The sequence below is a fragment of the Carettochelys insculpta genome, chromosome 2 (assembly GCF_033958435.1).
Source record: "Carettochelys insculpta isolate YL-2023 chromosome 2, ASM3395843v1, whole genome shotgun sequence".
Lineage (NCBI taxonomy): Eukaryota > Metazoa > Chordata > Testudines > Carettochelyidae > Carettochelys > Carettochelys insculpta.
In genome coordinates, this window is record NC_134138.1 from 236672270 (window position 1) to 236683147 (window position 10878).

A 10878-nucleotide genomic window follows, 5' to 3' on the forward strand; every position below is an offset into this window, starting at 1 on the left:
CCCAGCTGTCCCCGTTCCCCTGCCGCGGTGCAGCTGTCCCCCAACTTCCTCCAGCTGGGGGAGCCAGGAGCTGGAGCGGCAGCATGGTGGCCCCCATCTGGTGGAAGCCAGGAACTTCACTGGGAGGGTGACAGCCCCACAGGGCAGCCATCCGCTGACTCCCAGGTGGGGTGACCATCTGTCCCATTTAGGCCGGGACGGCATCATTCCCCTTGTCCCATATTTGAGTGGGTGAGATATGGTCACTCTACCTAACACCCCCAGTTTCCTTGCCGAAATAGAGAACGACTTTAGCAGTTCCTCTCTCTCCCTGAAAACTGGGGTCCTCCAAGCCTGACAGCGGGTCACTTTTCCCCAGCCCTGCAGGGCCTGCATTGCCTTCTCTTTGCCTGTTGTCCTGTAAGGGTCCTCCAGTTCTCGCCACCTCACCCCGCTGCACTTTGACCCTGCCCCACCAGACAGTCCTGCTGCTCCTCACTGCTGACAAAGGCCACTGAGGCTGGCCTGTCTGTACTAACATGACCCTCATAATCAACACCTCTGCCCTGCCCTTGTGCCTTTTATCAGTGCCAAGCTGAAAGCCTGCCCCACCCCTGGAGATGCAGTCAGAACACTAGCCCTGGTTCATGCTCAATGTAGTGCTATGTATTATCTTGTTGGCATTTGGGAAATCGCTGCCACTGACACAAAACATTATTCATTGCACACACTTGCTGTCAGAGTAAATTGCTGCTGCCTCAGGCTGCACTTGGCTTTGGAGGAGGTTTGGCAGCTGTACCTCATATGGTTGTCTAATTTGAAGTTACTTAACTTGGGTTCACCCTTTGCTTTGGTATAGTTCTGCATAGCACAAGGACGTCTGCACTGAGCAGCCCACCTAGCAGCAGACAAGGGAGAGCCTGGTGATTGTGCTATAATTTTCTTCTTTTCCACTTTCCCACTTTAAAAATTCACCAGTAATAATATCAGAGTGACATCTAGTGGTAGCAACTTGAGTAAGGCACATGACTACTTTAATTGGCTACACCTGTTACAGTCTCAGAGGGGTAGCTGTGTTAGTCTGTAATTTCACAAATAACAAGCAGTCCTGTAGCATCTTAATGACCAACAAATGTATTAGGTAATAAGCTTTTCACTTCTTCAGATTATGTATGTATGAAGCAAGAACAGGCTCGGTCTTTATACAATATCAAAGTCCAAAGGCAGTCATACTCCCATAGATGTCAATGGCAAAACTCTCATTACAAAAAAGCAAAACAAAACCAAACCCCAAAAAAATCCCCCCAAAACCAAACAAAAACAAGCAGTTCATAGCCCCTTAAAGACTAACAAAGTTATTTATTAGGTAATAAGCTTTGGTGGGTCAAACCCACTTCATCAGATTTAGAGCAGAAATTAGAATCCAGGGTTTGTGGGAAGGGGAGGAAACTCTCATTAGAAATTCTCAAGGGACTAATTTAGTGCTCTTTGGACCACATTTAATAAGTTACTTGACTAGTCACATGACTAATATTGTTAGGCTGGAGACTGGGCAATCATACCACCCATTGAAGTTGTTGGTTATGGCAATTTCCAGTCAGGTGGAATAAGGGAACAATTAAATGTGCTTTTGTTTAGTGAAGGTGAAACAATGGAAAACCATGCCATGAGGGTGCAAATCTGGGTAGTGGCTGGACCGTGCAGTCCAAGATGTGTGCAGGTTTCTGAAAACAAAACATCAGGGTGAAAGGATGGATTGTGCAGATGAAATTGTGCACGTACAGAATGGGGAGATACTGTCTAGGAATGACTACAGCAGAAAGGCATCTAGGGGTTATAGTGGACCACAAGCTAAATATGAGTCAACAGTGTGATGCTGTTGCAAAAAAAGCAAACTTGATTCTGGGATGCATTAACAAGTGTGTTGTGAACAAGACACGAGAAGTCATTCTTCCGCTCTACTCTGTGTTGGTTAGGCCTCAGCTGAAGTATTGTGTCCCGTTCTGGGCACCGCAGTTCAATAAAGATGTGGAGAAATCAAAGAGGGTCCAGAAAAGAGCAACAAGAATGATTAAAGGTCTAGAGAATGTGACCTATGAAGGAAGGCTGAAAGAATTGGGCTTGTTCAGTTTGGAAAAGAGAAGACTGAGGGGAGACATGATAACGGTTTTCAGGTATCTAAAAGGGCGTCATGAGGAGGAGGGAGAAAACTTGTTCTTCTTGGCCTCTGAGGATAGAACAAGAGGCAATAGGCTTACACTGCAGCAAGGGAGGTTTAGGATGGACATTAGGAAAAAGTTCCTAACTGTCAGGGTGGTCAAACAGTGGAATAAATTGCCAAGGGAGGTTGTGGAATCTCCATTGCTGGAGATATTTAAGAACAGGTTAGATAGATGTCTATCAGGGATGGTTTAGGCAGTACTTGGTCCTGCCATTGGGACAGGGGACTGGACTCGATGGCCTCTCGAGGTCCCTTCCAGTCCTAGTATTCCATGATTCTATGATTCATATGATTCTATGATTGAGTCTATGAAATACAATTTTAATAAATGCAAAGTAATACATGTTGGAAAACATAAGCCCAACTATACTCAATAGAAGTGAAAGTAATTTACATTTCGTACAGGTACTATTGTATCGCACACCCCCCGCCCTTGAATGGGGGAGGAAGCTGAGGGGACGAGTTTGTGATAGGACAGTACTGGTAAGAAATTTAAGTGTGGGGAACTCGAGACAAGATGTTAGAGTGAGTAGGGATGTTGGGTGCTCAGGGCAGGGAAGGGTGTGTGGAGGGTGCAGGAGTCTGTGTAGGGCCTTGGAAATGGGGGTTCAGGACAGGGTGTTGGAGGTGTGAGAGTGCAGGAGCTGGGTGTGTGTGTGGAGGGCTCAGGGCAGAGGGCTGGGGTGTGTATGGAGGAATGCAGGAGTCAGGATGGAGGTGGCTCAAGGCAGGAGGGGATGTGAGGGGACAAGAATTAGGGTGAGAGAGTGTGGGGGCTCAGGCCAGAGGGCAGGGGGTGCAGGAGTCAGGGCAGAAGTTTGTGGGGGGGCAGTGGACTTGGAGCATGGGGTGGGCAGAGACGTGGAGCATGGGGTGGGGAGTGCAGAACCTCAAGGGCACTGTTCAGGGAGAGGGGGGTCTGAAGACTCCCCACTCAGAGATTTGTATCAGAAGGCTTCTTGCTCTTCCTGTTCCCTTGACTGTCAGGGAGTCAGAAGAAGATACATATCCTGGGTCCCTCACTGCTCTGTCCCCTGCTCCCACCAGCTAGGTGAGAGAGGAATACATGCAAGCTGTGTGATTTCCTGATGGAGGGCTTCAGGCCCCTGCTGTCTTGAGGCAGCCCTGCTCTGGTATGGGGCATGCCCCCAGTCAGCTCCTTTAACCTGCCCACTGCTTAATGTGGCACTCAGCAGGAAGCCCAAGAGCCCAGTTGGGAGCATGCTTCTGTGTCCTCCTGCAGCTCAGCATCCCAGACCACTGGTTCCTTCTTGCCAGAGCAGCGCACTGGGGCCCATCGGCTTACTGTCACTTCTACCACTCAGGAGAGAGAGACGGAGTCCTTGTGGATAGTTCTCTGCAAACATCTACTCAATGTGCAGCGGCAGTCGAAAAAAAAAATGACCAGAAAGCTGTGAATCATTAAGAAAGGGATAAAGACTAGGACAGAGTCTCTGGCTCTGCTCTCCCCAGCCAGGCTCCCATACTCTCCCCCAGCCTCCTTTATCCTGCCTCTTCAGAGTTTCTTCTATCCCAGCTCTGTTCCCCTGAATCCCAGAATTCTCCCCCACACCTCTCTTTCCTGTGAGTTCCACTAGCATCCCTCCCGTGCCACATGTCCCCTCCCTGCATCCCTGTTCCCCACTCCTCCCCCTTTTCGCATCCCTGGTCCCCACGTCCTCTGGCTCTTGGAGCCCCCTGACACCTTTCTGCCCAACACCACAGCAGATGGTGCTACTTCCTGGCCCAACCCTTTGCTCAGGGCTCTTCCCTCCTCACCTGCAGGCTGTGGCTCCAGAGCTGGGACAGGTAGAGCCCAGGGCTGCCCAAGGCACAGTGGGGCACTGGGGAAGGGTGTTCTCTGCCCGCACTGTCCGCGTACACCCTGCGGGGAGCAGCCATGGCTCACCCTGGGCTTCTAATGCACATGGAGGTGGCAGCAGTGTGGGACCAGGAAGTTCAGCCCAGAATGTATGGAGCTGCTCAGTCCCTATTTCCTCTTGAAACAGGGCAGAGCCCTGCAACACAGGAGAGGGGATAACCCCTTAGCTCCTGGAAACTGCTCGCCCAGACTGGGGCAGGGGCCAGCACAGACAATTTGGAGTGGGGGAAGGGCCTTGCAACTTAGCAAAGCTGCACCCCTGATTATGCTGTGCCTGGTGTGAGTGCACCACTTGCCACATCCTTGTTATAGTGCTGAGCCTTCTATCAGGATCCTGGGTTCTGTTGCTGACTGTGATGCGGGATACGATCTATCTAGCAGATGCAGAAGACATACAGCAAAAGCACCCCAAACACATACAAGTAGCACATTCAGCCTGAAAGATGCTGTGCCTAAATAAGACTTGGTTCTGTCATATTTGACAGCTGGATTCTCTTCCCTGCTCTGTCAGAAATGGATGTCTACAATCTTTCATTTGCCTTATTTGAAAAATGAATGACTGATAACAAAGGCCTGAAGTGCAAAGAAATTAGCAATACTATCAGGGACGCAATTAAGCCAGAAATTATGGCCTATTGGCCCCCAGTCCAGTTGACCTAAATCAAAGGGCATATGGATAGGGAAGCCTCATTCTAGGTATGTCCACAGTGGAGCTTAAGGTATAATTTTCAGCTTGAGTAGACATATGTGCATTAGGTCTGACTGAGGTAGCACAGTAACAACAGAAGCGTAGCCACAGCAGTGCAAGCCCCACAAGTATGTGCCTAGGTCTTGAACAGGATTGTACTTGGGCAGTTAGTCTATCCAGCTGTGTGCATTGCTGCTGCCAGGACCTGGGAAGATGTGCACATGCTCAGTGGCAGAATTTTAGGCTTTTTAGGGACTTGTTGGCAGAAATTTAGATTTCCACAGGGATGGACGTCAGCTAAATGGTTGTACGGAGGCTCTCAATTTTGTACTAGGTACCTAAAGTGGCAGTTAGGTGCCTAAATTAGGTTTGTCAAATTTGGTTAGATATATTCCTGGAAGTGCCATTGCAGGACACTCTTTAATTAAAGATTAATTGTTAATTCCTGGAGACTTCAGGACAATCCTGGAGGACTGGAAACCCTATGTCTAAATCCCTTTGTGGATCTAGCCCACAGTGTGTAGTTGGAGTGACAATGGTTGACTAATCATCATCCTGTATTACATGACAGCTCTGATTTGCCTGAAAATAGAGAAGGACAAATTAACTCTTTTTGAAATAAAGAAGAGTCAATGGGTTGAGGAATAAGAATTGGTTGCTGAAGGAAGTTGAGACCTGTTGTACACTGACTGTTTTGGGAGAGAGAAATAAATGCTGTCTTTTGTTGGTTATGCTAACTATTGTCTCAGCCTTTGAAAGAGCAATAGGCCATCTTTTGTATGGTGTGTTTCAAGGGAAGGGAGATAAAGTACTTCACAGATCACTAGAGTGTGGCAAAATGGCAAGGGAACAAGTTCTTTAGGCAATCTAGTCATTTCAAATTCAAATTTACATAGACAATTTATGATAGAATGGTTTTCAGAAGAATAACAGACTGTAGCAATATTAAATGGGCATACAATTATAATGAAGAAAAAGGAGGAAAAATTGGAATGAGGAAATGATTATGAGGAACAACTAAGATACAGCAGAAATCACAGGAGGGAAAAGGAAAAAAAATGGCTACTTATATAAGAGTTTCTGTCCTTCACTAAAATGTAGGTACATGTGTAATTAGAAATAATAAGTGAAGATACAAGGCCTTTTGGGTATAGCTTAGAGCTTGCAGTGTAGAATAGCTTAGGCTGCACTGAAATACTACAAGTGCTTGGCATATACAGGCTGAACCTCTCTTGTCCTGTGCCCTCTAGACCTGATCAGTGCTGGACAAGAGAATTTGCCAGATCGTGGGAGGTCAATATTGTCTAGCACAGGGTTCTGCAACCTGTGGCTCCGGAGCCGCATTCAGCTCTTTAAGGACTTCTTTGTGGCTCCCGACACTATGGCTACGTCTACACGTGAACGGTATATCGAAATAGCTTATTTCGATGTAGCGACATCGAAATAGTCTATTTCGATGAATAACGTCTACACGTCCTCCAGGGCTGGCAACATCGATGTTCAATGTCGATGTTGGGCAGCACCACATTGAAATAGGCGCTGCGAGGGAATGTCTACACACCAAAGTAGCACACATTGAAATAAGGGTGCCAGGAACAGCTGCAGACAGGGTCACAGGGCGGACGAGTGCTTCCGGGGCAACAGCTAGTTGCTCCCTTAAAGGGTCCCTCCCAGACACACTCAGCCTGCACAGCACGCGGTCTGCAGAGCCATAGGCATGCACACCTCGGGTGACGCAGTCATGGACCCCCAGCAGCAGCAGCAGCAGCCAGAGGTCCACACAGCCGCCCTTGCAGGAGCAGTGCTCGCCCTGCTCGATGCCACGCAGGAGGCAGCTGAACACCTCCTTGCCACAGAGGAGGAGCTGCCCGCAGAGGAGGAGGACGCAACCCCCAACCCTGCAGCACCCCGCCCCTCCCCCCCCGCCGCACACGCTGACGGCTGTGGAGCTACCCCACGAGCACTGACTGGTGGGAGCGGCTGGTGCTCGGAGAGTGGGACGACGACTGCTGGCTCCAGAACTTTCGCATGAGCCGGCAGACATTTCTGGAGCTCTGCCAGTGGCTCACCCCTGCACTGAGGCACCAGGACACCTTCATGTGGCGTGCCCTCAGCGTCGAGAAACGGGTCGGCATCACTGTCTGGAAGCTGGCCACTCCAGACAGCTACCGATCCATGGGCCAGCAGTTTGGCGTCGGCAAGGCCACCGTCAGGGCTGTCCTCATGGAGGTAAGAGGACCCACAGGGGGAGGGGGAGGCAGCCCTGGCAGGGGAGGGGAGGGGGGCCCTGGCAGGGGAGGGCCACACACACCCTGCACACCCCTCATTGGTGCTCTCCCATGTGCTTCCCCTGCAGGTCGACCGCGCCATCAACGCCTTGCACCTCCACAGGCTCGTGAAGCTTGGGGACCCGGATGATGCCATCACGGGCTTTGCCACCCTGGGCTTCCCCAATTGCTTTGGGGCTCTGGACGGGACTCACATCCCCATCCGCGCCCTGGAACACAGTGGAGGACGCTACTTAAACAGGAAGGGCTACCACTCAGTGGTCCTCCAGGCCTTGGTGGACAGCTGGGGCCGTTTCCTGGACATTTATGTGGGCTGGCCTGGCAGCACCCATGATGCCCGGGTATTTCGGAACTCAGGCCTGTGCTGCTGGCTGGAGGCGGGGACCTACATCCCCCAGTGGGAGATCCTGTGGGGGACACCACCATGCCCCTCTGCGTCATCGCAGATGTGGCATACCCCCTCTGGCCCTGGCTCATGCACCCGTACACGGGCCGTCTGTCTGCCAGCCAGGAGTGCTTCAACCAGTGCCTGAACCACGCGCGCCAGGTGGTGGAGTGCACATTTGGGCACCTCAAAGGGCGCTGGAGGTGTCTCCTCACCTGCCTTGATGTGGGCCCCACCAACATCCCCCAGATTGTGGGCGTGTGCAGCGCCCTTCACAACCTGGTGGAGAGGAAGGGGGAGGCCTTCTTTCAGGGCTGGGCTGTGGAGGCTGGCAGGGCCGATGTGCAGCCACCTGCTGCCCCCAGTCGCCAGGTGGACCCTGAAGGGACCCGGGTCTGGGAGGCCCTGCAGGCCCAGTTCGATGAGGCCGCGGGGTGAACGCTGGAAGGCCCCCCACTGCCCCCCCCATTCTCCACAACACTCCCTGCCCCTACGCCCACACCACAGAGCACCCAAGAGCACCCCCCGCCACTTTTCTTGTAAATAAAAGCAGACAGTTGTTCGTCAACTCAAATATCTGTAGAACTCTTACTATTATTATCAACAAGACTAACTATTTACAGGCAAAATGTAACTTATGTATATATGTATTATAAATAGGGATAAGATGAAAGGGGAAGACAAGGAAGGGGAGAACTATTTACATGGGGGGGTAAGGATCAGCATAGTAACAGGGGTCAAATATACAAACTATTTACAAACTAACATCAAACTGGGGGGAATATATACAAAGGGGGGGGCCACGTCCTGGGCCCCACACCCCCTAATGTCCAGCGCTGGGGGTGGACGGCCGGGATCCCCGCCTCAGCCTCAGCCCTGGCCGGGGCTGGCTGGGGGCCGGGTGGACTGGGAGATACGGCCGGCAGGTGTCAGCTGGCCCCATGTCCCCCTTGGCGGAAGGGCCCTCAGTGGCGGGTGGCGGTGCAACGGCGGATGGCGCAGCGGCTGGAGCAGCAGGTGGAGCAGCAGGTGGAGCAGGCAGGGCGGGCGCGGCAGCGGCCGGCGCGGCATGGGGGGGCCAGGTAGTCCGCGATACAGTTGAAGGTCCGCATGTAGGCCCCCCATGCCTCCTGGCGCCAGGCCAGCGCCCGCTCCTGCAGCTGGAGGCGGCGCTCCTCCACCCGCAGCCGCTGCTTAGCGACCTCCAGCTGCCGACGGTGGAGGGCCAGCAGCTGGGGGTCCGTTGCCGTCGGCTGGTGGTGCTGGGTCCGCCGTCTTCCCTGCCGTGGGGCCGGTCGGTGCTCTGCCGAGGGGCTGGCCTGGAGTGATGGCCCCGGAGGGCTGTCTGGGACCACTGACGCCTCGCCGGCGCTCTCCGGTCCTTCCGACGGTGCAGCTGCGGAACACAGGAGGGGGGGAAGAAGAGTGGAGACAGGCATTAGTGTGGGCCCCGAGCCGTGGCCCTTGTCCCCCCACCCCTCTGCTACAGGTTCGCCATCCCCAGCCCCGGGAGATGCTGCTGTGATGGGGTTCTGGGGTTCCCCTGCACTGCACCCCGTCCGCTGGCAGGAGTGACTCTCACTCACTCAGCAGGTACGACAGGAGGTTTATTAGGCAACAGATGCCCAGTTTCTCACAGAAGCGACAGTACAGCAGTCAGAGACGGTCCTTCCAGCCCGTCCTGGGGAGAAGACCCTGAGGGGTGCCCCTCTGGGGTGTAGCTTTCCCCCTCCTCAGGCTGGCTGCCTTCTAGCTCTCCCTTCCCCTAGCCTCTAACTGCCGCCCCTGATTCAAACCCAGCTCGGCTCCTCCCTCCTCTTTGTTCAGGGCAGAGGTGTAACCTGCCAGTTGTAGCCCCAGGATCATCCTTAGCCACTGGGAGCTATTCTGCTTGTTCCTCATATGTAGCCTGAGTCTCGCATTTGCACTCCCCCCACTCCATCACATGCTGCTGCTGCTGCTGCTGCTGCTGCTGGGTGTCCCACCCCCTCCCCCCGGCGGACCCTAGAGGTTCCGCTCCCCCCAGCCCTGGGGATGGGGCATGGCACTGTCGTGCTGGGGGGGGACAGGGGCTGATGCACTCTTCTGAGGGACATGCCACTGCTGTCCTTGGGGCCATGGTCATCTGGGCATGTGGAGGGTCCTGGTCATATCTATTACCCCCGCCCCTCAACCCCAGGGGTGTGCACCAGGGGGGTACATACCTGATGGTCCACTCCCACGGTCGGGGGACACCCAGGGGGCGGACGCCCAGCTGGAGCTCCTGGATGGCAGGACGATCCTCAGGCCGGCATCGCTGGAGGAGGACTCCCCCTCCTCCTCAGTGCCCTGGGGGTGGGCTCCTGGGGGGGCCCCCGAGGTGCGGGGCTTGCTTCCGGGGCGGACTCTGCCTCTGGGGCCTGCTGGGGCTCGTCGGCTGAGGTATCAAGTGTGGCTGGAGGGGAGGAGGTGTGCCAGGGGCCCAGGATGTCCCTGAGCTCCCTGTAAAAGGGGCAAGTGACGGGGGTGGCCCCAGATTGGCTGGCTGCATCCCGGGCCTGGGTGTAACCCTGCCGCAGCTCCTTCACTTTACTCCGGACATGATCCAGAGTGCGGGCAGGGTGACCCCGGGCGGCCAGGCCCTCGGCCAGCCGAGCGAACGCATCTACGTTCCGCCTCTTGCTCCCCATTACCTGGAGCACCTCCTCCTTACTCCAGAGCCCCAGCGGGTCCTGAAGCTCGGCCTCCGTCCAGGAGGGGCCCCGCTGCCGCTTCCCCGCCTGGCTGCTGGGCTGTGAGCCCTGGCTCCCCTTGGGGGGGGTCCCCTGGGGGCGCTTGGGGGACTGGTGGGCGGCCATTGCATCAGGTGTGGGTGTCTGTGGCTGCGGAGGAGTGTGCAGGCTAGCCGCGTGGCAATGCGGCTGCCTGCACACTCTCTCAGCTTCCTGCACAGAAAGGCAGGGGGCGGGGAGCTTTAAGGTGCTGCTCCACGCGGCCACCATCGAGCTCAGGGGCTGGAGAGAGCGTCTCTCAACCCCTCAGCTGATGGCCGCTATGGAGGACCCCGCAATTTCGATGTTGCGGGATGCGCAACGACTACACGTTCCCTACTTCGACGTTGAACGTCGAAGTAGGGCGCTATTCCCATCCCCTCATGGGGTTAGCGACTTCGACGTCTCGCCGCCTAACGTTGATGTTAACTTCGAAATAGCGCCCAACACGTGTAGCCGTAACGGGCGCTATTTCGAAGTTCTCGCCGCTACTTCGAAGTAGGCGGCACATGTAGACGCGGCTTATAATTGCAAAGTAAAAACAAACAAACAAAGCCCTCCTGATTATTTTCAATAAATGGTGAACATCTAAGAATGCAACAATGAACAACTCATGTCTAATTTGCAAATGATGTGATCTTGACACATTGGATAATTCCCCCTTTAATATGTGCAGTGCATTGTG